This window comes from Lactuca serriola, chromosome 4 (genome assembly GCF_051521515.1).
Source record: "Lactuca serriola cultivar US96UC23 chromosome 4, Lser_US96UC23_V15, whole genome shotgun sequence".
NCBI classification, from domain to species: Eukaryota; Viridiplantae; Streptophyta; class Magnoliopsida; order Asterales; family Asteraceae; genus Lactuca; species Lactuca serriola.
Genome location: NC_136411.1, coordinates 293,752,049 through 293,777,850, shown reverse-complemented (window position 1 = coordinate 293,777,850; position 25,802 = coordinate 293,752,049).

Genomic DNA, 25,802 nt, shown 5'->3' with positions numbered 1-25,802 from the left:
ACCAACAGAGACAAGAAGACCACAAGCAATTTATCAAGAAAACAGAAGACCTTCTTTTCGATGTAAAAGAGTTGCAGGATCATCTGGTTAAAATGAAAAATGAACAAGAGGCATAATCAAAATTCTAGCTCGACGAGACACACAAGGCATATGAAGTCGGATTTTTTGGACTTCAAAATAGAATTCGCACTCTTCTACGACTAGTCTCTACCAACAACATCATTAAAGAAATCCTCATAATCTCAAAGGATATCTACAATCATCTTTTTCATCCTCAAATGCCAATCGCCAATGATCTTAATGGCTAGAAGTGAATTAAATTTGGAAAAACTTTTGAGAAGCTGAATGAGATAAAGGAATTATTTGATGAGAAGGGAATACCTTCTTCTTCAAAAAGGGGAAAATATATGGCCGTTCAAGTCGATGAAAGCACAATCTCCTCTTTGGAATGCAACATATCAAGATCTCTTCCTCGGAAGATTCCAACTCCTCCTCCTACTTTAAAAGATAAAACTCCTCCTCGGTCTCCTAAGGAAACTCCACCGCAATCTCCTCAAAAGAACAAAACTCCAACTCCTCCAATCTATCCAAAGAAACCTTTATCCATCAAAGAAACAGATCTAGAGCCTTCAATGGTTGATGATAATTCTTACAACACCCTCAAGACAAAAGCAAAAGAAGGTAGATTGGAGAGCAGCTAAGCTTGTGGAGTATATCTACCAAACTCAAGGTTTATACATGAGAATGGATGAATCCCTCATAAAATCTAGGGTTAATACAATGCAAAAACTCATGGACTCTAATTATGTTCCTCATCTTACTCACTCTAAGCCTGCAAGAGCATGATAGGATATTTCTCATTCACCCAACACTAGATACTATACAGTATTTAAGCCCTTTGATCAAAATGTTCCCGATGGAAAGAGGATGCCCATGGAGTTTGAAAGTTTGAACTTGTTTCACAACAAGTATTGGAAAAATTGGGAAATGTAGTCGTGTGACATATCGAATGTCGTATCAACATACAAGCCATGATCTTTCAAACGAGAAAAATACTATCAATACACTCTTTCATGCTACGACATGGAATATCATAGAACTCAAGCAGACTTTGTCTTCATGAATCCTGAAGAAGTTCTTTTGATTGCAAGGGTATTCCAACTCAAAGCTCTAAAACACCCAAAGATGGAAGATGTGTATCTAAGGGCTGCTGAATTTCTTAGAGCTTATGTATGTGACTTTGGAAAAATTAATTCTGAAATCCATTATTTCCTTGCATAGAAAATGAACATCACTCCATTTGAGCAACCCAATTACATTACCAAAGGGATTCAAGACTTGATCCTCGAACCCACAACTTTCCAGAGCTTGGAAATGTCTTCAAGCTCTCAAGAGACATTGAGAAGTTCTTTCTGCCAGCCACTGCATTTCATCGAAGTTCTCCCAAACAACTTGAAGGAACTCTCTCCATGGATCAGAAAAGTAAAAACACCACTAAAGAGGTGAAGTATGAAATCAGTCGGAGAATCAAATGGATTATAGAAGTCAGGAAGTTCTGGTGGATCATTACCAAGTTTCTCAAACTTGATAGATGAAAGAGATAGTTGTGACGTCAATTAGGGGGGAATTATTGATACATGAATTGACCCTCGGTAGCTAAGAAGTGTATTTATGAAACTGAAGACCTGTTTTGCTGTTGCGGTATAATATGTTACGAAGACTTGAAGATCACACTGAAGAGTTGTTACCGAAGTACAGAAGGATGACCCAAAGAGTAGATTATTTTGTCTCTTGTAATCATATATGTTAGAAAAGTAATTTTCACCTTTTCAGACATTGAGTAGTAGTTGAGTCATGTCAGTCAAAGCATGGCAAGCATAGACGCCTTACTTTGGAGCATTTTATTGTTTAACATGTAACTTGTTCAACTATTTATAGACGATCATGTCGATCGATGTATGCACCACTTCTTCAAGATTTTCATTGTATTAATCTTTATTGAGTACAAATCTTTATTATCTACATCTATTGCTTATATTGTTCATCACTTACTAACTCGTGTTTGAAAATAAACTGTGTTATTATTCAACTAAGTTTTTATGCTTGCTTATATTTATTGGTTGATCTTGTTGTTATATATTTCCTTCTTATTCCCCATATTTCTTTATTATTGAGCTTATTAAAGGATCCATTGAGATTAACTTATAATTCCACAAAATCATCTTAAAGTTTTTCTCTCAACATCAACAAAAATCACAAAAATCTTTTTCTTAAACGAGTTCTTCAAAACCAACAAATATTGTGAAGAGAAATGTTCCATTTAAACATGATGGCCCACGATTTCCAAATCAATTTTTTTTCACAAATCAAAAGTTTCATTTGTTAAAGGAAAAAAATGAAATGCTAACTTTCAATCATTGGTTTGAAAGTAAAGGAAAGAAATTTCAATCAAAAGAGCATTCTTAAGAACTAGTCAAATAGGCTTATGAGAATTACTTGAATAAATCGATGAGTGGACGCACTTCGTTGCAAGAATGATTATTGAAGACTTCAAAATGGAAAGAAGTTAAAACAAACAAGAAAGTTGATTTGATTAAAATTGAAGCTTTGCTATTGAATGATTATATTTCTATGCCAAAATCTGATGAAGTTGATTTGATTAATAAACTGAAATCAAAAGTTCGAAATTGGATTTTTAATTCGATATTTCACACTATGTTACACATTAATACACAAGGACTCAAAAAACCTTGGGTACCTAAATCTCTCTGATTGATTTCATGTACTATGTGACAAGCAATAAGACGATGATTGGTATATGGATAGTGGTTGCTTATATCAGATGACAGGAAGGAAAGAGAATTTGAGAGATTTTAGGAAGTTAGAAAATGCAGGAGTTGTGATGTTTGGGAATAATCAAAAATACAATATGAAGAGGTATGGAAAGGTGACAAATAGGAATTTCATTGTGAGTAGATTTGCTTATGTCAAAGGTTTGAAACATAACCTTATAAGTGCATCTCAAGTGGTAGTTGGCACTGGGAATCAAGTATTGTTTGATAAGGAAGAAAGTGTGATTTCAAAAAAGGAAACAAAGGAAGTCTTGATAAAATCTAAGAGGAAGGGAGATATGTTCACACTGGACATAAAACCAATAGTTCGCAAACCCTCTATTTTCTTACTATTGAAGGCTTCTTCTGACCTGAGTTGGCTTTAGCATCAAAGGCTTTCGCAATGATGTTCTAAGACCGACCCTCCTCCATATTAGACTTGGAAATAGAACCTTAAAGTGGAGTGACATTAGTTGTATCAGGAAGAAAAGTAGATATTGGTTCAGCGAATCGATATTTGTATCCACATTAGATGCGTGTATAGTGACATCATGATTGCTTGTATCCTTCATATTCAATTCAGCAGTGGCATCCATTCACGGTGAAACATGGACTGTGAGATCCTCAGTTCCAAGAACTTCATATTTTGTCATGTTGCTATCGTGATCTACATCAAAAGTATTCGGTATTGGCATAGCTGGGGTAGAAGGTGTTGGGTTTTTGAGCATTCTAACACTCCTAAGTGTACATGCAACCCTAAATACCTTGGATCTATGTTTTCTCTATTATACATGCAAATATGAACTTTCCAAGGTATTCATCCTAACTAGCATAATAACATTGATTCATATGAATATATCAAGTTAGAATTACATACCTCTTTATTGTAGATTGTCTTCATGAAGCTTGAGTACCTAGTGCCCCAAGTGTGACACCTCAAATGGTTCGCACAACTCCAAATACTCATGGAATGACTTGAGAGAACTTCACACTTCATGAAAATCGGCTAGCCCTTTCTATTACTCATACTGGCCGATTTTCTCCAAGAATAAGATCATTATATAGTTAGGGTTACACCATGTAAACCCTAATTGTCATGGCCTTTCATTTCCATGATCCATGGGTACAAATACACCATGGAGCATCTTATGGGTTTTAGCCCAACTTGACAATCCATGGAGCATTAGCCCACTATATAAGTATGGATGATTTACACAATCAACCCATATATTTAATTAGTCTTCTTTTGATCACTTAATTAATCGTAGATTAATTCTTGATCAATACTAATTAAATAACCTTATTAATATATTAGAACTTATAATATATTAACCAACCTTAAGTGTTATTTCTCTCATTATAGTCTATCCAAATGCATGATGCCATGCAACCCAAATGGACCATGTCGGGTCGGGTCAAGTCTTACCAATTATAGTTATGGACTTAGACATTAATCCAACAGTCTCCCACTTGGATAAGTCTAAAACTATTATTGCATGTATGACTTCAAGAACCGATTGGCAATCGTAGCTCTCAAAAGCTTCTGTCGAACTCTGACCTTGTAGATAAACGCTGACCTTTGTCAATGACTTGTCTGTTAGATAAGGGATCATATATTCCTCCATTCTAGATATCATATGGACTGAGACATGGATTATAATCATTCTCTCTGTCCATTTGTTGTTTCCCGATTTCCGATTTATGACGACTGACTAATTGAACAAATCTAATCAGTCCAGGCCCGGCCGAGCACTTACAATTGTCATCACCTAATCATCGAGGGGCCCACAGATATCACTTTTATCCTGAAGGTAAAAGGAATGGATAAACTTCGAATCATATGGCTTGTTCTACTACTTGTTGAATCATACACAAAGGCAGGTTTTATAACATCGAGTTACCAATGCGTTTTTGTGCAATCAATGTACAACCAACTCATAGTAACAACTCATATCTCTAGGTTTGAAGAATATAAGATATTATCGTCTGATGATCACTCGTGATAAAATCCATGAAGTGGTTCTAATGAGCATGGGTTGAATCCAATACTCAGAACTTATGAGCACTCATGAGTGTTCTAGCCCTTTGTCCACTAACTTGGACCTCTACAAGCCAACCCATGACAGTCTTAATTCATATCTACTTCCAACATATGACCGACTGTGGATGGTTTGAATAACTTAGTCATCCAGAACAATGACCTAGTTATTCTGGAAGTTAAAACATGCAAAGTGAAACACAATAATAATTGAATCCAATATGGTATCAAAACCTATGAACATAAATAAAACATCTTTTACTTATCACCATATAATTACACATTATTCATTGTATATTGTTTCAGCTATCAACTTTATTCTTGAATTTAAAACAATAGTTGTCCCATGCTCCAAGCATGTACACTATGTTTTCTAAACACTAGTCATGCCATACACCAAGTATGCATACTATGTTTGTCTATGATCTTTACTTTGTGAATTAGATCAATTGAAAATAACTCCAATGATCCTCTTTTCACAGTCCCATATCCTTACTGCAAATGCAAGAATTCCAAATTCATGCCATTTACTGAAATCTGTTAGATTCTAAACTTATATGCATTGATCCTCTTGCAATGATTATGCACAAAGTCATTAAGACTTGACAACAACCATTATAGAGCATTCCAAAGGAGATCAGCTCCTTGGAAACATCCTTCTTGCATTAAGTTTCCTAATCTTACACAGATTGAATAATCTCTAACTTTGAAACATTTCCATATTCCATTTTGACTATCACTTCTGAACAAGAGTTGCCTCCTTACAAATTATGTCAATATGGTCCTTCCAGAGTTAACATTATACTTCCAACTGTCCTCGAGCAACCAATCTTTGGTAAACCTTAGATTGTCCTCAAAAATTGCTTAATCCTTTTACTCATATTCAATTCTAGACCTTTTCCCTTCTTAATGCCCCAGGCATTTGGAAAATTTTAGAAATGATGAATATAGCACATGTAATCGATCCTATATCCGAAGCATATGGGACACGATTCATGATGTCTCACATAAAGACTAAACCAGTCTTTTGCTATAATATTTCCATTTCAATTTGCCAAGTTCTCATAATTCAGATTATGAAAAGGGATGACGTAATCATAATCGAATTTTAGAACGCAAATAATGGACCCATATATTAGAATTTTCTTATGTTGACCCATTCCAACATAACATTCATACATATACTTGACTAAATACGATTAAAACCTCAATCTACGCTTTTAGATTCGAGATGAAGTATAATTTCCTCTCCCTTAATTATAGCAAAACAACTTTTTCCGAATTGAAACCTTTTGTTTTTTATAATTAACATTGCTAACTTGCAACCTTTATCATAATTATCATGCTCCCACTAACATGATGATTATTAGCATAACCCTTATGCTCCCACTAGCTTTGACATGTACTCAGAAATCAGCTGGGCATCTAGAAATCAATACTTTATTGACTTTCTTACCAAAGTTCAGATTTCTGATACTAGATTGCTTTGATAAAACTTTATTATAATCATACACCTTATCTTAGATAGCTCATAGGAGTGTCTAAATAATTTTAAGAACTGTGAAAAGGGATGTTGTAATAATAGTCTTGATTGTTTAGACCTTTTCCACTTCTCACAAGTCCATGTTAGTGTACAGGTAAACCACACATGCTTCACTAACGACTTTGAGAATGCAAATATCACAATTGCTATCTAGATAAAATCTACTTAGTGAAAGTGTTTCCTCACCATCATTTTCATGACTCGGAGAGAAACATTATGACACTTAGATTTAATTGTGTATGTGTTCTTATCCATGTGAATTGTAAAAACCATAGTCACAAGACAAGGATAACGACAAATTCAAACTCATATGTACTAAACTCCATCTTAATTTCTTGCCACCTGGCAGCTCAAGGGCCTGCCATTGCTTCCAAGTTGCTATGCAACCAATTGAGAACTCTAAGAACTCATATGCACAGCCAACTTTAATTGGAATGGGTACAAAATATGTCAACACAATAGGTTATAATCCTCAAGTCGTGTGCTAGTGAAGAAATTTAGGTTTTATTCTTGATTAGTTCTTGAGACTTTCAAGACCTTTAAGACTCACACTGTCCTCTTGATGTATAAGACTCTCTTGTCAAATATTCAAGAGACTTTGTGGATTCTAATCAAGAAAAACACTTCACACAATTGGCCTTAGTGGTCTTTGTTTTATCCAAAACATTACAACTTACCAATTTCAAATGTATAAGAGTAGAAAACTTTTACTCTTACATTTGACAAGTGTTTTAAACCTTCTTTAAGACATGTCACTCAAGTTACATTCTTAGAGTATAACTCTAAGAATTGTTTTTGGAACGAAGTATGAATCATCTTCTTGATTTAACCACTTCAAGAATTCATAGCTCCTCTTCTTAGCTATCAGAATGCACTTAGAGGATGAATTGTGATAAGGTCTCTAAATCATTAAGATGATCATATAACATGATACTAAACTACTCTACAATCTTTTCAGATTTGAGAAACTTTTATCTTTCTGCCTAATTTGATTCTTCTTATTCGCTCTGCTATACATTGGAAGCTTTTCCAATGTCTCAGAATTACACTTAAGCTTGTAAGTATAACCATATTTACTGAGATTTAGTATATTATGACGAATAATCTTATCGGTCTTTTGTGGTGGACTTGGCCAGTGCACAAGAATATGTGCTCGATCCCTTCGTCCTTCACTTGACTCACATATACATGTGAACAAGGAAATAGTCTTAAATTTCCAAAGATGAAAATTCTCATTAATCGTCCTATACAACTTGCATGATTCTGAAACTTGGGTAACGTGAATCTTTCCTTATTTGGTAAATTTAGACACTACCACAAATGAAAGAATCAAATTCATATTTCCACTCTTTGATTCTTAAAACATCATGTAACACCGTGAATTTCAAAATATTTTTTCGCATAATATAAAAACATATTCATTTAATTTTCATAAAAACATCAGTGTTTGAAACTCCAATCAATGTCATACAAAGAATCCCAAGATCACATATCATAAAAATCCCATGTGTGTGTACTGATCAAGCCGGCGCCTTCCCACGGTCATCACTAGTACCGGAAACAAATAACACCAACACTGTAAGCACAAAGCTTAGTGAGTTCCCCAAAATACCACACATAACACATATTAGCCACTCGAGGCTATAACTCTGAGGGTCCGTAGACCCTACTCTGTGAACCCTCTGGTTCTAACTCTGGGAACCTTCCGGTTCCAACTCTATAAAGATGCACAGCATAAATCACATAGAAATAACGCAGTACAACACATAACATACATATAGCATACAAATACTCTGTCACATAACTCTGATTACCTACTCAAGGTAAAGTATAGTGATAAGACTCACCTCGCGTATCTCGATAACCCGCAAATCCCGAAAATCACTTGCGCTCGATCCTCCGAGCTATAATCCTCCTATAACACAATATATCTCTAATTAACACTTTCACAACTAAGGTTGACTACCCCTATCAAGTCAACACTGGTCAACGGTCAACTTTGACCGAACTCGGCGAGTGCACTAGGGGGACTCGGCAAGTCTATATGTGTTCACTGACTCCTTAAGATCCTCCCTTGACACGTCGAGTGCTTCCCTGACTCGACGAGTTCCACCTGGCATGAATCGTGGGGCCACCACGACTCAACTCGCCGAGTCTCAAGAACAACTCAGCGAGTTCCAGCTTGACTCAGCCCACTCGACAACCCTCTGTGACTCTCCTTGACTCACTAAGTCAACCCCTTAACTCGGCAAGACCACTCGCTGAGTGGTTAAGGACAATCTTCATGCTACTCGCCGATTCTATTCTTCGGACTCGGCGAGTCTAAGCCATGCATGAACTCAAATTCACTCCTGAGGTCAGATCCATTCCAGTAACTCATAGATCCAGTCCTTCCAAGCACATTCATCACGTAAAGTTACAATCTTGGTGCTCATGCAAAGGTCCAAAGGCCTTATTTGATTATATGGTCTCTAGAATGCTATTCTAAGCTCATGGCCTCCATTAACACTCATAAAGCTTGAGGGAAAAGAGTCTCTGGACCTATTTGGGTCAAGATCCAAAGCATCAACACAAGAAGAGGCCAATTACTCCATGAATCATTCCACAAAGAAGCCCTAACTCTAAGATTTACACCAAGGGCTGAGAAAAGAACGAATGGTTACCTCAAATGAAGTCTCTGGACTCAGGAATCACTGGATTAGCACCTCCTTTGGTCTCCTCTTTCCTTGATCCTCTTCTATATGAAAAATCGCCCACAAATAATCAAGGATCTTCCTCTTCTCTCTCACAAAACGCTCAAGGACTCTTTTAGGGTTCTCTCTGGGGTTGGTGGCCGCAAATGACGGCCATAAGCCCCTTTAAATTGGTCTCATACCCTAGAAATTAGGGTTTCATAAAACAGCGTGGACTCGCCGAGTCCACCTTTTGGACTCGCCGAGTCCGGACACGAACCCGCGCCCAATCCGCGATCATACTCGGCGAGTTTGAGCTCCAACTCGCCGAGTCTCCTCACAATTCACCAAAATTTATAAGAAGAACTAATACCTGGGAATCCGGGTTGTTACAATTCTCCCCCACTAGAACTAGACTTCGCCCTCGAAGTCTCGCTCTGCAAATAACTCCGGATGCTGCTCACGCATCTCACGCTCTGGCTCCCAAGTCATCTCGGACCCCTTCCGATGCTGCCACTGAACCAAAACTAAGGGTACCTCCTTGTTCCTTAGAACCTTGATTTTCCGATCTCTGATTGCCATTGGTCTCTCATCATAATTCAGGCTCGCATCCACCTGAATATTCTCTAATGGAACCACTGCCGACTCATCGGCTATACACTTCCTCAGTTGCGACACATGAAAAGTGTCGTGAATCTGCCCCAACTCTGCTGGTAAATCCAAACGATAGGCTACCCGTCCTACTCTCGCGATCACTCAGAATGGACCAATATATCGGGGCCCCAACTTGCCCCTTTTCCTGAATCGAATCACTCCTTTCCAAGGAGAGACCTTCAAGAGTACAAGGTCGCCAACCTGAAACTCAGGCTCGGACCGGCGTCCGTCTGCATAGCTCTTCTGACGACTCTGAGCAGTCAACAACCTTTGTCTGACCTGTTGGATCTGCTCTGTCGTCTGAAGCATGATCTCTGTACTGCCGATCACACGCTGTCCAACCTCACCCCAACAAATGGGGGTCCGACACCTCCTCCCATACAACAGCTCAAAGGGCGGCATACCAATGCTCGACTGATGGCTGTTGTTGTAGGAAAACTTTGCCAAGGGTAAATATGTATCCCAACTTCCCCCGAAATCCAACACACATGCCCGGAGCATGTCCTCGAGCGTCTGAATCGTCCGCTCACTCTGTCCGTCTGTCTGGGGATGATATGCGGTACTAAAATGCAGCCCAGTACCCAACTCCTCATGAAACTTCTTCCAGAATCTGGAAGTGAAACGCACACCTCGGTCTGAAACAATCGAGATCGGCACCCCATGCCGAGATACCACTTCCCTCACGTACACCTCTGCCAATTTCTCTTCTGAAGAACTCTCGTTGATAGCAAGAAAGTGAGCGCTCTTCGTCAACCTATCCACAATCACCCAAATTGCATCAACTCCCCTGGCAGTCCTTGTCAATTTGGTGATAAAATCCATGGTGATATGTTCCCACTTCCATTCGGGAACCTCCAACGGTTGCAACTTACCATGCGGCTTCTGGTGCTCGGCCTTAACCCTACAACAGGTCAAGCACCTTTCAACAAACCATGCAACATCCCTCTTCATACAGGGTCACCAATACTCCTTCCTCAGGTTCAAATACATCTTAGTGGTCCCAGGATGGATCGAAAATTTCGACCGATGAGCCTCTTCAATCAAAATTGTACCCGTTCCTCCCACAAACGGCACCCAGATACGCCCCTGAAATGTCATAAGCCCCCGACCACCGGTAACGAACCCTGAAACCAAACCCACAACCCGCTCTTTCTTCTACATCTCAGGTTGCACAACCTCAGCCTGTGCCCCATGAATGGCGTCCAACACTGGAGCTATCACGGTCAATCTCAAACATACATCCCACGGCGGGGTGCTCTCCGCCCTGCGGCTCAGTGCATCGGCTACAACATTAGCCTTGCCTGGGTGGTACAAGATCTCGCAATCATAATCTTTGACCACATCCAACCATCTTCTCTGTCGCATATTTAGGTTGGGCTGATCCATCAAATATTTCAAACTCTTATGGTCCGTGTATATCGTACACCGAACCCCATACAGGTTGTGACGCCAAATCTTGAGGGCGAACACCACTGCCCCCAACTCTAGATCATGGGTGGGATATCTCATCTCATGAGGCTTCAACTACCTTGATGCATATGTTATCACATGCCCTCTCTGCATCAGCACCGCCCCCAACCACAAAATCGATGCGTCACAGTATACCGCAAAGTCCTCCATCCCTTCCGGGAGGGCTAACACCGGGGCTTCACATAACCTTTGGCGAAGTGTCTCAAAGGAGGCCTGCTGGTCGGGGCCCCATGAAAAAGCAACACCCTTCCGGGTCAACCTGGTGAGTGGCTCTGCGATTTTAGAGAAATTCTTGATAAATCTCCGATAATACCCTGCCAACCCTAGGAAACTCCTAATCTCGGAGGGTGACCTCGGCACCTCCCAACTCATCACCGCCTCAACTTTTGCCGGGTCGACCAATATCCCTTTCTGGTTAACGAGATGTCCTAAGAACTGGACCTCCCACAACCAGAAATCACACTTGGAGAGTTTGGCATAAAGCCTCTTCGATCTCAGAACTCCGAGAACGTCTCTCAAATGCTCCTCATGATGCTCTCTAGATCTCGAATATATCAAAATGTCGTCGATAAATACAATCACCGACCAATCCAGCATCTGCCTGCACACTCGGTTCATGAGATCCATGAACACTGTCGGGGCATTGGTGAGCCCAAAAGGCATCACCACAAACTCGTAATGCCCATAACGCATCCTGAACGTTGTCTTCTGAACGTCCTCATCTCGCACCCTCACCTGATGATATCCAGACCTCAAATCGTTCTTGGAGAACCAAGATGCTCCCTGCAACTGATCGAACAAATCGTCGATCCTCGGCAACGAGTAACGATTCTTGACCGTCAGCTTGTTCAACTCCCGGTAATCAATGCACATCCGGTGTGAACCATCCTTCTTCTTGACGAACAAGATAGGCGCTCCCCACGGCGAGCTGCTCGTCCGAATAAACCCCTTCCCCAGCAGCTTTTGAAGCTGCGAGGATAACTCTTGCATCTCTGGAGGTGCAAGGCGATAAGGCACCTCAGCGATAGGCGCGGCCCCCGGAACGAAATCGATACTGAACTCCAATTGCCTCACAGGAGGCACGCCCGGCAACTCCTCAGGAAATACATCAGGGAACTCACGCACTATCGAAACCTCCTCAACAAACCTCGGTCTCTCGGAATCCACCCGCGTATCCATCATATATGCCACAAAACCCTTACAGCCCTGCTGTAGACACTGCCTTGCCCTAGCGGCCGAACAAAACGCTGATCCATAATGTGTACCCTCGCCGTACACCGTAAAAACTCCCCCACTAGGGTCTCGTATGGTCACCAGCTGTCGCTCGCAGTCGATAACCGCACCGAATATGTTCAACCAGTCCATGCCCACAATGACACAGACATCACCCATCGCAATAGGAACCAGATCGATCGGGAACTCAACACCGAAAATCTCGACTACGCACCCTCGGAGAACCTCCGTGGCATATATCACCCTCTCGTCAGCTATGGAAACTCTTAGAGGCCAACTCAACGCCTCACGACTAACACTAATATGCTGACTAAAAGCCAAAGATACAAAAGACCGACTCACACCCGAGTCAAACAACACCAAGGCAGGTACAGAATTCATAAGAAAAGTACCAGCCACGACATCGGGCGCTACGCGGACCTCCTCTGCGGTCAACTGAAAAGCTCTCCCTCGTGCCCTCGGCGCCTCGGCCTTCACTGGCCGACTCTCGGTAGCTCTGATGGAGGCAGGGGTAGATCCCTGAGATGATCCTCGCAATTGCGGACACTCTGCCTTCCGGTGTCCGGTCTAGTTGCAGTGGAAACACACCGCAAACCCCTTGGGGCAGTCCTTGGCCACATGCCCCTCCTTTCCACACTTGTAGCAAGATCCCTCTCTACAGACTCCATCGTGACCCTTGCCGCACTTCCCACAAGTGCGGCCCTTCTGGCTCCCTAATTTGGGATCAGCGGGCTTGGCCCGCTTTGCTGCCGGCTGAGACTGCGCCGGTCGCCGATCCCTCCCCTGAGACTCCGCCTCCTCCCTGGCCTGAGTCTCTAGCTCAATCTCCCTCTTTCGGGCATTTGCCTGAAGCTCGGCAAATTTCTGGTACGAGGAGTTCGCCACGAACTCCTGAATGTCTCGCCTCAAAATACTCAGATATCGGCTCATACGTGCCTGCTCAGTGGACACGTGCTCAGGGCAGAACATCGCTCTCTCATGGAACATCCTGGTAATCACCGTAACAGACTCAGTACCTTGCTTGAGGGTCTGAAACTTCTGGGCGAAATGCTCCCTCTCCACTTGGGGAACGTACTCATCTCGGAACATGGCAGTGAACCTCTCCCACGTCACTGCCGCAAGCTCAACGGGCGTCAAGTGCGCCGTCACAAACTTCCACCAGTCCTTCGCTCCTAAGCGAAGCTGGTTCAGCGCGAACCGAACCTTCAAATGCTCAGGAGATGAGCAAGTGAAGAAACACCCCTCTATGTCAGAAATCCATCTCATAGCTGCCACCGGGTCCTGGGTCCCCTCAAACTCTGGCGGTTTTGTGTTGCTGAACTCTCGGAACAGCAACGCATCACCACCCTGCGGCCTCGCGGCAGCAATAGCTGCGGAGGCCGCTGCAATAGCAGCCTCAGAAAGAGCGGCATAACGCTCGTTGAAGGTCTCAATCAATGTGGCCTTAATAGACCCAAACATCTCTGGTATCTCCACCCTGATGACCGCAGCCACCTCCTCTAGGATGATCCGGCGGATCTCCTCATCACTGGCCCCACTGTTCTTAGGCATCACACGTGTCCTTACCATGATCTACCTCTGAAATACAACATACGATAAATTAGAATCCATTCGAGCATACTCACACTCGACAACGCATTCCTCCTTGATCCTTGGCATTCCAAAGATTCCTACTTGGGCTGTACACCGCTCCGGTGCTTTCAGTAGTACGGGCCCAATACTACTGTCCGCAGCGTATCAGAATACACCCCAAGTCCTCCTCTTCGGATTCCAAATTCCAAGTACTCTATCATGCATAATCCACTCTCTAACAGATCTCTCATAAGCCCCTCGCTGCTACCTACTCACTCTCAAGCATCTCATAGCATCTCACCTCTCCCTAGGCTAAGGCATCACAAATCAGGCCACTCTAGTCCTAATAGGAGTACCTAGCCTACTCTAGCATGAGAATACATCATATCAATATCAATATCACATAACATGAGGGTATTTTGGGAAATCACCGTTCGGGCGTGGACTGATCGCACACACAACTCTGCTCTGCGTTCTTCCAAAAATCTTTTACTCTTTTTGAAAATACTACTCAAATCCTCAGTTTGAGTTCAAATATGCCCGAAGGTGTACTCGAATCCCTCAAACCAAGGCTCTGATACCAACTTGTAACACCGTGAATTTCAAAATAATTTTTCGCATAATATAAAAACATATTCATTTAATTTTCATTAAAACATCAGTGTTTGAAACTCTAATCAATGTCATACAAAGAATCCCAAGATCACATAACATAAAAATCCCATGTGTGTGTACTGATCAAGTCGGTGCCTTCCCACGGTCATCACTAGTAGCTGAAACAAATAACACAAACATTGTAAGAACAAAGCTTAGTGAGTTCCCCAAAATAACACACATAACACATATTAGCCACTCGAGGCTATAACTATGTGGGTCCGTAGACCCTACTCTATGAACCCTCTGGTTCTAACTCTGGGAACCTTCCGGTTCCAACTCTATAAACATGCACAGCATAAATCACATAGAAATAATGTAGTACAACACATAACATACATATAGCATATAAATACTCTGTCACATAACTCTAATTACCTACTCAAGGTAAAGTATAGTGAGAAGACTCACCTCGCGTATCTCGATAACCTGCAAATCCCGAAAATCACTTACGCTCGATCCTCCGAGCTATAATCCTCCTATAACACAATATATCTCTAATTAACACTTTCACAACTAAGGTTGACTAACCCTATCAAGTCAACACTGGTCAACTCTGGTCAACGGTCAACTTTGACCGGACTCGGCGAGTGCACTAGGGCGACTCGGCGAGTCTATACGTGTTCACTGACTCCTTAAGATCCTCCCTTGACACGTCGAGTACTTCCCTGACTCGATGAGTTCCACCTGTCATGAATTGCAGGGCCACCACGACTCAACTCGCCGAGTCTCAAGAACAACTCGGCGAGTTCCAGCTTGACTCGGTCCGCTCGACAACCCTCTCTGGCTCTCCCTGACTCACTGAGTCAACCCCTTAACTCGGCAAGACCACTCGCTGAGTGGTTAAGGACAATCTTCATGCTACTCGCCGAGTCTGTTCTTCGGAATCGGCGAGTCTAAGCCATGCATGAACTCAAATTCACTCCTGAGGTCAGATCCGTTCCATTAACTCATAGATCCAGTCCTTCCAAGCACATTCATCACGTAAAGTTACAATCTTGGTGCTCATGCAAAGGTCCAAAGGCCTTATTTGATGATATGGTCTCTAGAATGCTATTCTAAGCTCATGGCCTCCATTAACACTCATAAAGCTTGAGGGAAAAGAGTCTCTAGACCTCTTTGGGTCCAGATTCAAAGCATCAACACAAGAAGAGGCCAATTACTCCATGAATCATTCCACAAAGAAGCCCTAACTCTAAGATTTACACCAAGGGCTGAGAAAGGAAAGAATGGTTACCTCAAATGAAGTCTCTGGACTCAGGAATCACTGGATTAGCACCTCCTTTGGTCTCCTCTTGCCTTGATCCTCTTCTATATGCAAAATCACCCACAAATAATCAAGGATCTTCCTCTTCTCTCTCATAAAATGATCAAGGACTCTTTTAGGGTTCTCTCTGGGGTTGGTGGCCGCAAATGACGGCCATAAGCCCCTTTAAATAGGTCTCATACCCTAGAAATTAGGGTTTCATTAAACAGCATGGACTCGCCGAGTCCACCTTTTGGACTCGCTGAGTCCGGACACGAACCCGCGCGCAAACCGCAATCATACTCGGCGAGTTTGAGCTCCAACTCGCCGAGTCTCCTCACAATTCACCAAAATTTATAAGAAGAACTAATACTTGGGAATCCGGGCTGTTACACATCACCATGTGACCCGGTCACATCATGTATCAAGAATCTCATAGTAGAAATTTAGCAGAGTTAGATAGTGGACTTTACCTGAAGTAGAGTCAAACTTATTGACTTTAACATCCTTAGGTAAAATTGGCAGCTTCGCAACCAATGCCCCTTCCTTTTGCAATTTAACATATGGACGCTTTGGTAATGGAACATGGGACTATCACAGACTTAGCCTTTCTTTTTACCATTTGGTCCACCGAGTTGGCTATGGCCGATCCCTTTCCATTAGGAAGATAGAGCTTTACTAGATATCCAATGTCATTATTGCCAACGTCCACAAGTTTTAGGAAGTTTATCTTAGCAAATATATAAGATCATTAAGGGTCTTGTCATAGTCAGTTTCATAGGAGTCCCAAAGGAACTCACTATGTGACTTAGAATGTGATTGAACCACCAACTTTCTCAAGACTTTGACACCCAACTCTCCCGGCTTGTCAATATGTGACTACATCTCCAAGATGTGACCACACATAGACCTTTATTTTCCAATAGGGCTTGAGTGACCTTAAACTTTTCAAGAACTTGTGGATTAGGGAGAATAATTGGAGGTGAAAGAAGTATGATTTCCATGAGACATCATCTTCATTTAGGAAAGCTTGTTTCAAAAGATTTGGGAAGATCATAATGTCTAAACCAGGCATCTTTTTGGGAGATATTCAAGATAGTTGATTTAAAGTCCTTAATATAACACCCAATATGAAATATTACGGCTAGGACCCAACACAATACTTTTATAACTTGGAAGAGGGATGTCGTAATCCAAGCTATAAAATATTTGAAGGTAGGTGAATGACGATTCACCAATTTCCACCAAGATAAACGAAATGTGTAATTAGGTTTTAATTGGATTTGAAACTCCTAGATCTTTTGAGATTCATTGAACTTTTCAGTGGCATGTTTCAATCTCGAGTGTGCCCTTCAAGTTTTGTGACTGGGATGCCAAGGATCACAAAACAAGGTGTGAAGTAACCATGCAAATATACTGGGTACCCTTAATATTTACCCCTTAATTGATGTGCCGGTTAACCACACATGTTCCACCGATACTATGATAAATATTAAGTTACCCTTTTCCTAACGTGTTAAATACGAGTTAGTGTTCCAGTGAACCACACACGCTCCACTAACCAACTTAAACAAAGTGCAAAGTGTAATTTCATGGATTAGCACCTTATTCACATTTTCCTAAGTAACTAAGACTGGGTATTTATAAAAGGTTTAGTTACTTAGTATTTATCATTAATACTTTTAATGAAGGGAGAATTCTACTCATTGTCCGACCCGTTCGGCTAACGACCCTCCACCAGTCAAGGAAGTGGTGGGTGAGAGTGGACACTTATTAAACTGCCATTTTATAGGCAGTAACCTTATACCCCCCCCCCCTTATAGACCAGATTTGTGAATGAGGCCTACTAACAGTAAGACTGACTTTACTCTTATACATATATATAAATATTATTAACTTATAATACTATAAAGTATAAGGGTTGAATTTTAACTTTTAAAATTCTAAGGGCTAACTTGGAATTAAAGTATTCGTAAGTGAAAGCTTTTCAAATTCAAAAACTTGAGGGCAAGTTTTGAAACTATTCAAAACTAATTAATTCCATAACTTATGAGTTTAAAGTATTTTTAATTAAAAAAAAACTCTTCAAGTTCCATAACTTGAGGACAAGTTATGGAAGACTTTAAACTAATAAAAGAATGTATCTTTTCTTAATTTTGTAACTAATGGAATTAATTAAGGTTACACATTTTATTACTTAATGAAGTGACTCTTGAACCTCCATAACTTGAGTACAAGACTCTTCATTTTTGTAACCATTGCCAACTTTTATGAGTTTTATGAAACTTAAATGTGACTTTTCATATAACTTGAGGACAAGTTACAAAAAAACATTTTAGAATCAACTCTTAGATTAAAATGGATTGAAAACGCATATTCAATTAACATATCTATTAATCTAAGCAACTCATATGAACAAAGATAATTCACATCAAACTTTTTCATCTAATTAGCATAACTTTTAAACTAATACAAAACATGAATCTATTGACAATTATCTTTGAAATTGGATTAGGTTGAATATTATCACATCAAAAACAAGTTTATAAGTTCAAAAACAGCTTATGGTAATGTTCCTAGTCCAATTCCAGCCAAAAAACGAAGACAAGCTGTTAGGGGCCAAAACTCGTCGAGTTCATGCATTAAACAACGAACTCGTCGAGTTTATTGAAGAAACTCGTCGATTTTTCTATCTAGACAGCTTCTTGGCTTTGAAAAATAAATTTGCATCAAGTATAAGAGAAAGCAAGCCTAGGATCTGATACCACTGTTGGGTTTTTTAGCATTCTAACACTCCTAAGTGTACACGCAACCCTAAATACCTTGGATCTATGTTTTCTCTATTATACATGCAAATCTGAACTTTCCAAGGTATTCATCCTAACTAGCATAATAACATTTATTCATATGAATATATCAAGTTAGAATTACATACCTCTTTGATGTATATTGTCTTCATGAAGCTTGAGTGCCTAGTGCCCTAAGTGTGACACCTCAAATGGTTCACACAACACCAAATACACATGGAATGACTTGAGAGAACTTCACACTTCATGAAAATTGGCTAGCCCTTTCTATTACTCATGGTGGCCGATTTTCTCCATGAATAAGATCATTATATAGTTAGGGTTACACCATGTAAACCCTAATTGTTATGGCCTTTCATTTCCATGATCCATGGGTACAAATACACCATGGAGCAACCATGGAGAATCTTATGGGTTTTAGCCCAACTTGAAAATCCATGGAGCATTAGCCACTATATAAGTATGGATGATTTACACATTCAACCCATATATTTAATTAGTCTTATTTTGATCACTTAATTAATCGTAGATTAATTCTTGATCAATACTAATTAAATAACCTTATTAATATATTAGAACTTATAATATATTAACCAACCTTAAGTGTTATTTCTCTCATTATAGTCTATCCAAATGCATGATGCCATGCAACCCAAATGGACCATGTCGGTTCGGGTCAAGTCTTACCAATTATAGTTATGGACTTAGACATTAATCCAACAGAAGGTTCTTCGATTTTCTATGCTCTTCGTTTCTTAAAATGTTTCAACAACCCAACAAATTTGTGTTTCCTATTCTGTTGTGCCTCCTCATTAGTAACATCTTTCGTAACAACTCCTGAAGACTTGGATTTGGACATCAACTTCTTTAATTTCGTGATAACTGTCTCATGAACCATCTTATCTAACACTTTCTCAAAACCACCCTGAACTATCTTCTCAAAACCATCTTTAACCACTTTCTTAGACCCACCTTTTATGACCTTCTCAGAAACATTCTTTTCAGAAATATCTTTATCAACATTTACACCGAGGATACTTTAACATTTGATCTAGATAATTCAACTATTCCACCACCACCTTCGTCTCCACCACCAACTTAAACTATTCCATCAACAAAAATTCTAGTTGTTTCTCCTACCTTTGTAGGTATCATAAATGATCATATCTCTTCTATATTCTCTTATCAATCGATAGATCAAGAGACGTCAAATAACAAAGAAGATGAAATGATTGAATTTTTTGCGCTAGAGTTTGATCCTAAAGAAGATAATGTTGCTGACAATGCAATCATGTCAGGCAAGCAGTATAAAATTATGAACTCCAAACTAACACAATTCTTTATTTTTCGAATGATGATGTTGGGAAGTCTTCTGTGAGTGGTGAAGAGGTTGAGTTTCTATTAAAGTATCAAGATTTGAGGACGAGGAATTTGAGAAACAATGTTGTTATTAGTCTAAAAGAACATCTTGCTACTTAGTCTAGTTCTTTCAAACACGAAGTAAAAGAATTATAGAATGTTTCTCGTGAAAGGCACACATTGTTGAACATATGGTAACTTCATCAAAGGAATCCATTATTTCAAAAGTTCAGGAATTGGTTGATTTGTTTTCAAAGGAAGTGATGAAGCTTGATAAGTTTTGTGTGGAAATTAAAGATAATGTTGATATTCCTATGGGAGCCACTCGAACCTTGATTGAAGATATATGAGCCTTTAATAAGGAATATGTTGGAGAGATGAAGATCAAAAAGGAATCTGATGGCAAGGTGTTCTCTTACAAGTTTTCATGATTCTTTATCGAAGTTTGGTTTTCGTCAATAGCTTTGATATCTTAAGAACAAATTGTATCTATGGTTTCTTTAGTGGAATCATGTTTTAAATCTCAATTGGCACCTAGCCTAGATCTTGTTCTTCGATTACCCACCAATGCTCCACACCCATCAACGATTGTGTCACAAGGGGGAATAAGGGGTGGTTCACCAAAAAATGGTGGAGAAGATAATCCTATTTTGAAAGTTTCTTAGTCCGAGATTGTAGACAATAAATGGATCAAGTAAAGGCATTGGTCTTCAAGGGAATATAGTTTAGACCCTATTGGATGTTGATAATATTGGTTATGTGATATAAGCCCTTGTTTTGTGTTTTGGAATCAAAGGGTAAAATGGGAAAAGTGATGTTTCAGACTTCTTTAAGGAATTAAGGATTTTTGTTTCATAAGTTTTAATTCAAAAGTAACTAGATAGAAGTATGGGTCTCGTTAATACCTTTCAATGGATATAAAGATCTCCAAAAACGGAGTTAAAATGAAGAGGTTATGGTTGTTTGAAGTTGATGTTGATTTGGGGGAAATTTGTCACCATAACACAGTGATGCGTGCAAATAGCTACACCTAATTTTATTATTTATAACCTAACTACCTTAACTAAATAATTGCACCTAGACAGTGTACCTAGTCAAAATTATAGAATAGTTGGGTAAGTCGGATGTTGATCTCAGGGAACGGTTTTGACTAATTAATTTATCTACTATTAAATTGACCTAATTTTAGAGCAAATAGGGGGTTTTATATGATTTTGCAAGACCAGACGAACTTAAATCACAGAATTCAATTAATTAATTAAAAACACTCATGTCTAGTTTGAATCCACTTCTTTATTTATGTTTAGCTAATAATTATGGATTATCAAAGTTGGTCACCAATTATTATATAATTAGCAATTCAAGTCCAAATTTACTAATCTTTTTACCAATTCATGAACTACCATGTATGGTCGCACATAAGCAAAACACAGAATTAGTTATTATTTATAGGTGAGTTGTGGAAGATTTATCTAAGCAAACACAATTATGGTCATAAATTATGTCCTTTAGCACAGCTAAATTAGTTACTTTTATCACTTATCTAAGATTTTGGTCGATCCTAGCTCTAGAAATTCAATGTTCACTAAATTACTAGGTTTCAAGTTCATGTAATTTAATGGTTACTAAGCTACACGGAACATGAATTTAAGCAACTAAGAAACTAGAATAACATGCTAGGTAATGATAATCAAACACAAGAAATTTACCAACTAATCAAATTCAATAGTCATAGAGCTAAAACATAATTCAGAAGCTTCATCTAGCTAGACAAGAACTGCTAGATTCAGCTACTCATAGTAACCAGTAAGCAAAAACAAGTCAAACTATCAAACATGTTCATAACTATCAAACTAATTAACTAATTAGGAACCTTTACTCCCTTTGATGTTGAAAGCCTTTTCTAGAACTCTTCTTCTGCTCAAAATCGTCTTCAGGTAACCTTCCAATTAGCCAAAAACTCTCAAGTTGTAATGGGCAAGGGAATTTATCGTTTCCTGATTTCCCGAGTTCACGTCATGAACCATAAGGATTCACGTCGTGAATGTAATCTTTTCGTATTCGACAAGGACTCTTCCACACGGATGCAAATATTCTGGAACAATCGATTCACGTCGTAAGAATCAAGTTACTCACGTCGTGAGCATGTCGTTTTGGTGGAATTTTTTTATCCTTTTTCCCTTCGAGTCTCCAAAGTTCCAAATATTGTCAATTCTGGTCCCTTACTTCGAAAATGCCTTACTTTGGCTGCAAATTACAATTTATCATTATAAGTATCATAATTCTATGCAAATAACCAAAATATTAATAAAAATATAAATAAATATTGCCTAAAAATGTGTATAAATATGGCAATATCACACAGCGAGAATTGCCACCACATGACGAATTACTTCCATGGCACGACGATCAATTAGGCCCAAGCCCATTATGATTTTAGGATTTTTTATGTATTTAAGCATAAGGTTCCACATTTATGGGCATTTTAGCAGCCTCCATCACCTCTAGAACCCCTTGGGAGAAACCCTAGCCTCCACCTTCAAGATTTGAGTTTCTCCTCTCTCCTCTCTCCTTTTTTGGATACTTTTTATGTTATTTTGATGGATTTTAAAGATCAAAAAGGCTCTTTTGGTTGCAAGGAATGATGCTTAAAGTTTGGATCCATAAAAAACACTACATTTCTAGACCATTGTGAGTATAAAGTTCCAATCTTGCTATCTAGTTCTTTAGATCTTGCCATTTGGGGTTTTTGGTAGCTTTCGTCCATTTTATGGGCGATCTTGGAGTTGAGTGGACTCCAACATATTTTGATAATTTTGGAATGTTTCTTGGACCCCATAAATTAGGAAAGTTATGATCTTATTCCTTCCCTTTTAGTCATGGGAGTTATCTTGGTTCCTTAGGCTATTTTGGTGTACTAAAGTTTAGATCTTTAAATATTGTGGCATTATTATGGATAAAGTTAGAACATTTATCCATCTAGACATCTTGTGATTCAGATATGAAATTTTGAGACTTGGAGTTAATGGATTAAGTTAAGAAAGATGCATTTTTCATCCCTTTAAGACTTAAAGTCTACATCTTGGTGGTTTGGACCTTCCTAATGGATAAAGTCAGAAACGTTATCCATTAAGACTTTGGAAACGGTCAGATTTGAGCTTTCGAGCTCTTAAAATTGGAAGAAAATAGATTAAGCTCATTTAAGCTATTCAAATCAGTCCCCACAGCGTCGCCTTAGGTTGCCATGACGTGATGACTAGGGAATCAGTGGGTATTTTGGAATTTTGTGCCCACGACGTAGCCAAGAAAGGCTACGACGTGGAGGACTATTATTGGTAATTATGACCTTAGCCTTAACCGTTGACTTTTTGACCAGTTTGACTTTTGGTCAAACCAAAGTCAAACTTGGGTATAATTGACCATTTGTCTAAGGAATGGTTTTAGTTTGGCTTTAGGGAGATTGGGTGTAACATCCTGATTTCCTAGGTATATTATTTTATTTAATTATTTTGGTGTTTGAGGAGGAACTCGGCGAGTTGGAGCCAAGACTCATCGAGTTGGGTCGCGAATGTTCATCCGGGTTCACATCCAGACTCGGCGAGTCCATGCTGTTTAATGAAACCCAAATCCCCCGGTTTTGGAGCCTATTTAAGGGCACTTATAGCCTCCCATTGCGGCTACCAGTCCCCTGAGAGAACCCTAAGTGAGCCAAATCGTTGTGAGGGAGAACAAGTCACTTTTTGATCCTTGAACCCTTGGTTTAGCAAGAAGAAGGTGACAAGAGCAAAGAGGAGGTGCGATTCAAGCAGTTCCAGAGTTCATAGACACCATTTTGAGGTAATGGTTCGAACCTCCTTCAGTTTTGGTGTTGATCATTAGATCTAGGGTTTTCTAACCCCTTTGGAGAGTGATTATGTGGAGCAAATGGTCCCTCTTCGAGTTTGTGCCTTAGATCTAGACTCAAAGTGGTCCAGAGACCTTGACCCTTGGAGCTTTATGGACCAGTTTGGGGTTATTGGCCTTAGGTTGCCATTTTTGGGACAAAATCTCCTTTTGATGCCTTGTTGTGGTTATACAAGCATCAAGTTTCAAACTTTGCGTGACATTCATGCTTGGGGAGGCTAGATCTATGGTTTGGGGAAACAGATATGACCTCAGGAGGTCAGTAGAGTTTGTGCATGGCATGAACTCGCCGAGTTATTCTTGAGACTCGGCGAGTAGGGTTAGGGTTTCACGTAAATTGCTCAGTGGTTAGACTTGCCGAGTTGGGGGATGACTCAGTGAGTCAGGAGGTGGGTTAGAGGACTGGAGTTCAAGACGGTACTCGCCGAGTTGTTCTTGAGACTCGGCGTGTTGAGTCGGGGTGGCCCCGCGATTCCTGTCTGGTATGACTTGTCGAGCAGAGGGAGGGACTCGACGTACCAAGCGGGACAAAGAGTTAGTGGACATGTGTGTACTCACCGAGTCACCAGAGTGTACTCGGCGAGTTGGGTCAAAGTTTGACCGTTGACTTTTGTTGACTTTTGGGGTTTGGTCAGCAATTTGGTCTTTGGGCCTAGAAGGGGGTAAAATGGTCTTTTACCCTTAAGAGAGTGCCAAGTGAGATTTGAGTCTAGTCTCGAGATTTATGTTCATGAGAGCATTTGCCTTATGTGATAGATGGTGGCGTGTTCGAGATGCAAGCATGAGGATATCTGCTTACTGCTTGCCAGGTGAGTCTTCTCACTATACTTTACCTTGAGTAGGTAACCAGAGTTATGTGACAGAGTATCTATATGCGGTGTATGTTATGTGTTGTACCACATTATTTCTATGTGATTTATGTTGTGTATGTTTACAGAGTTAGAACCGGAAGGTTCACAGAGTAGGGTCCACGGACCCACAGAGTTATAGCCTCGAGTGGATAATATGTGTTATGTGTGGTATTTTGGGGAACTCACTAAGCTTCGTGCTTACAGTGTTTTGTGTTATGTGTTTAAGGTTTCTCTCAGGATCATGGGACGGCACCGGCTCGATTGTACACACCAGATAAAGAGTCATGTTTTGAAGATCCTGGTTTATTATGCAAGTGAAAATGGAGTTATGTTTTGTAATTCGATTATGAATGAGATTTTAAGAAAAGTGTTTTAAGAATTAAACTATTATTTTTAAATGAAAAATTGTTTTGAAATTTACGGTGTTACAAGTTGGTATCAGAGCCTTGGTTTGAGGGATTCGGACGCACCTTCGGGTAAATCTGGACTCAAACTGAGGAAGTAAGAAAAGTTTTCAAAGAAATAATTTTCTAAAGCGAATAAGAGTTCAAAGAGGAAGCGAGAAAGAGCAGTGTGTACAATCAGCCAGAGCCTGAACGGTGATTTCCCAAAATACCCTTACTTTTGTACTATGAGATATTTATGATGCACTTTATGAGATATTATTGCATGCTAGAGACAAGCTAGGTATTCCATATCTTAGGACTAGAGTGGCCTGATTTGTGATGCCTTAGCCTAGGAATTGCTGTTATATGCGATGTGCTTTTGAGTATGTGATGAGTGAGAATATTTAGTTGGAATCCTTTAGGGGATCTGAGTAGAGGAGTAATCTAGGGGAGATACCTAGATAAGTACTATGGTACTTAGTGAAAGAATAGTTAGAACCCGCGAAGGGAAGAGTTGCAGAGTTCGGTGGTACTTTCGAGGATGAGCAGAGCAAGCAGAGTTATCACCCAGAGTGAGTTATAT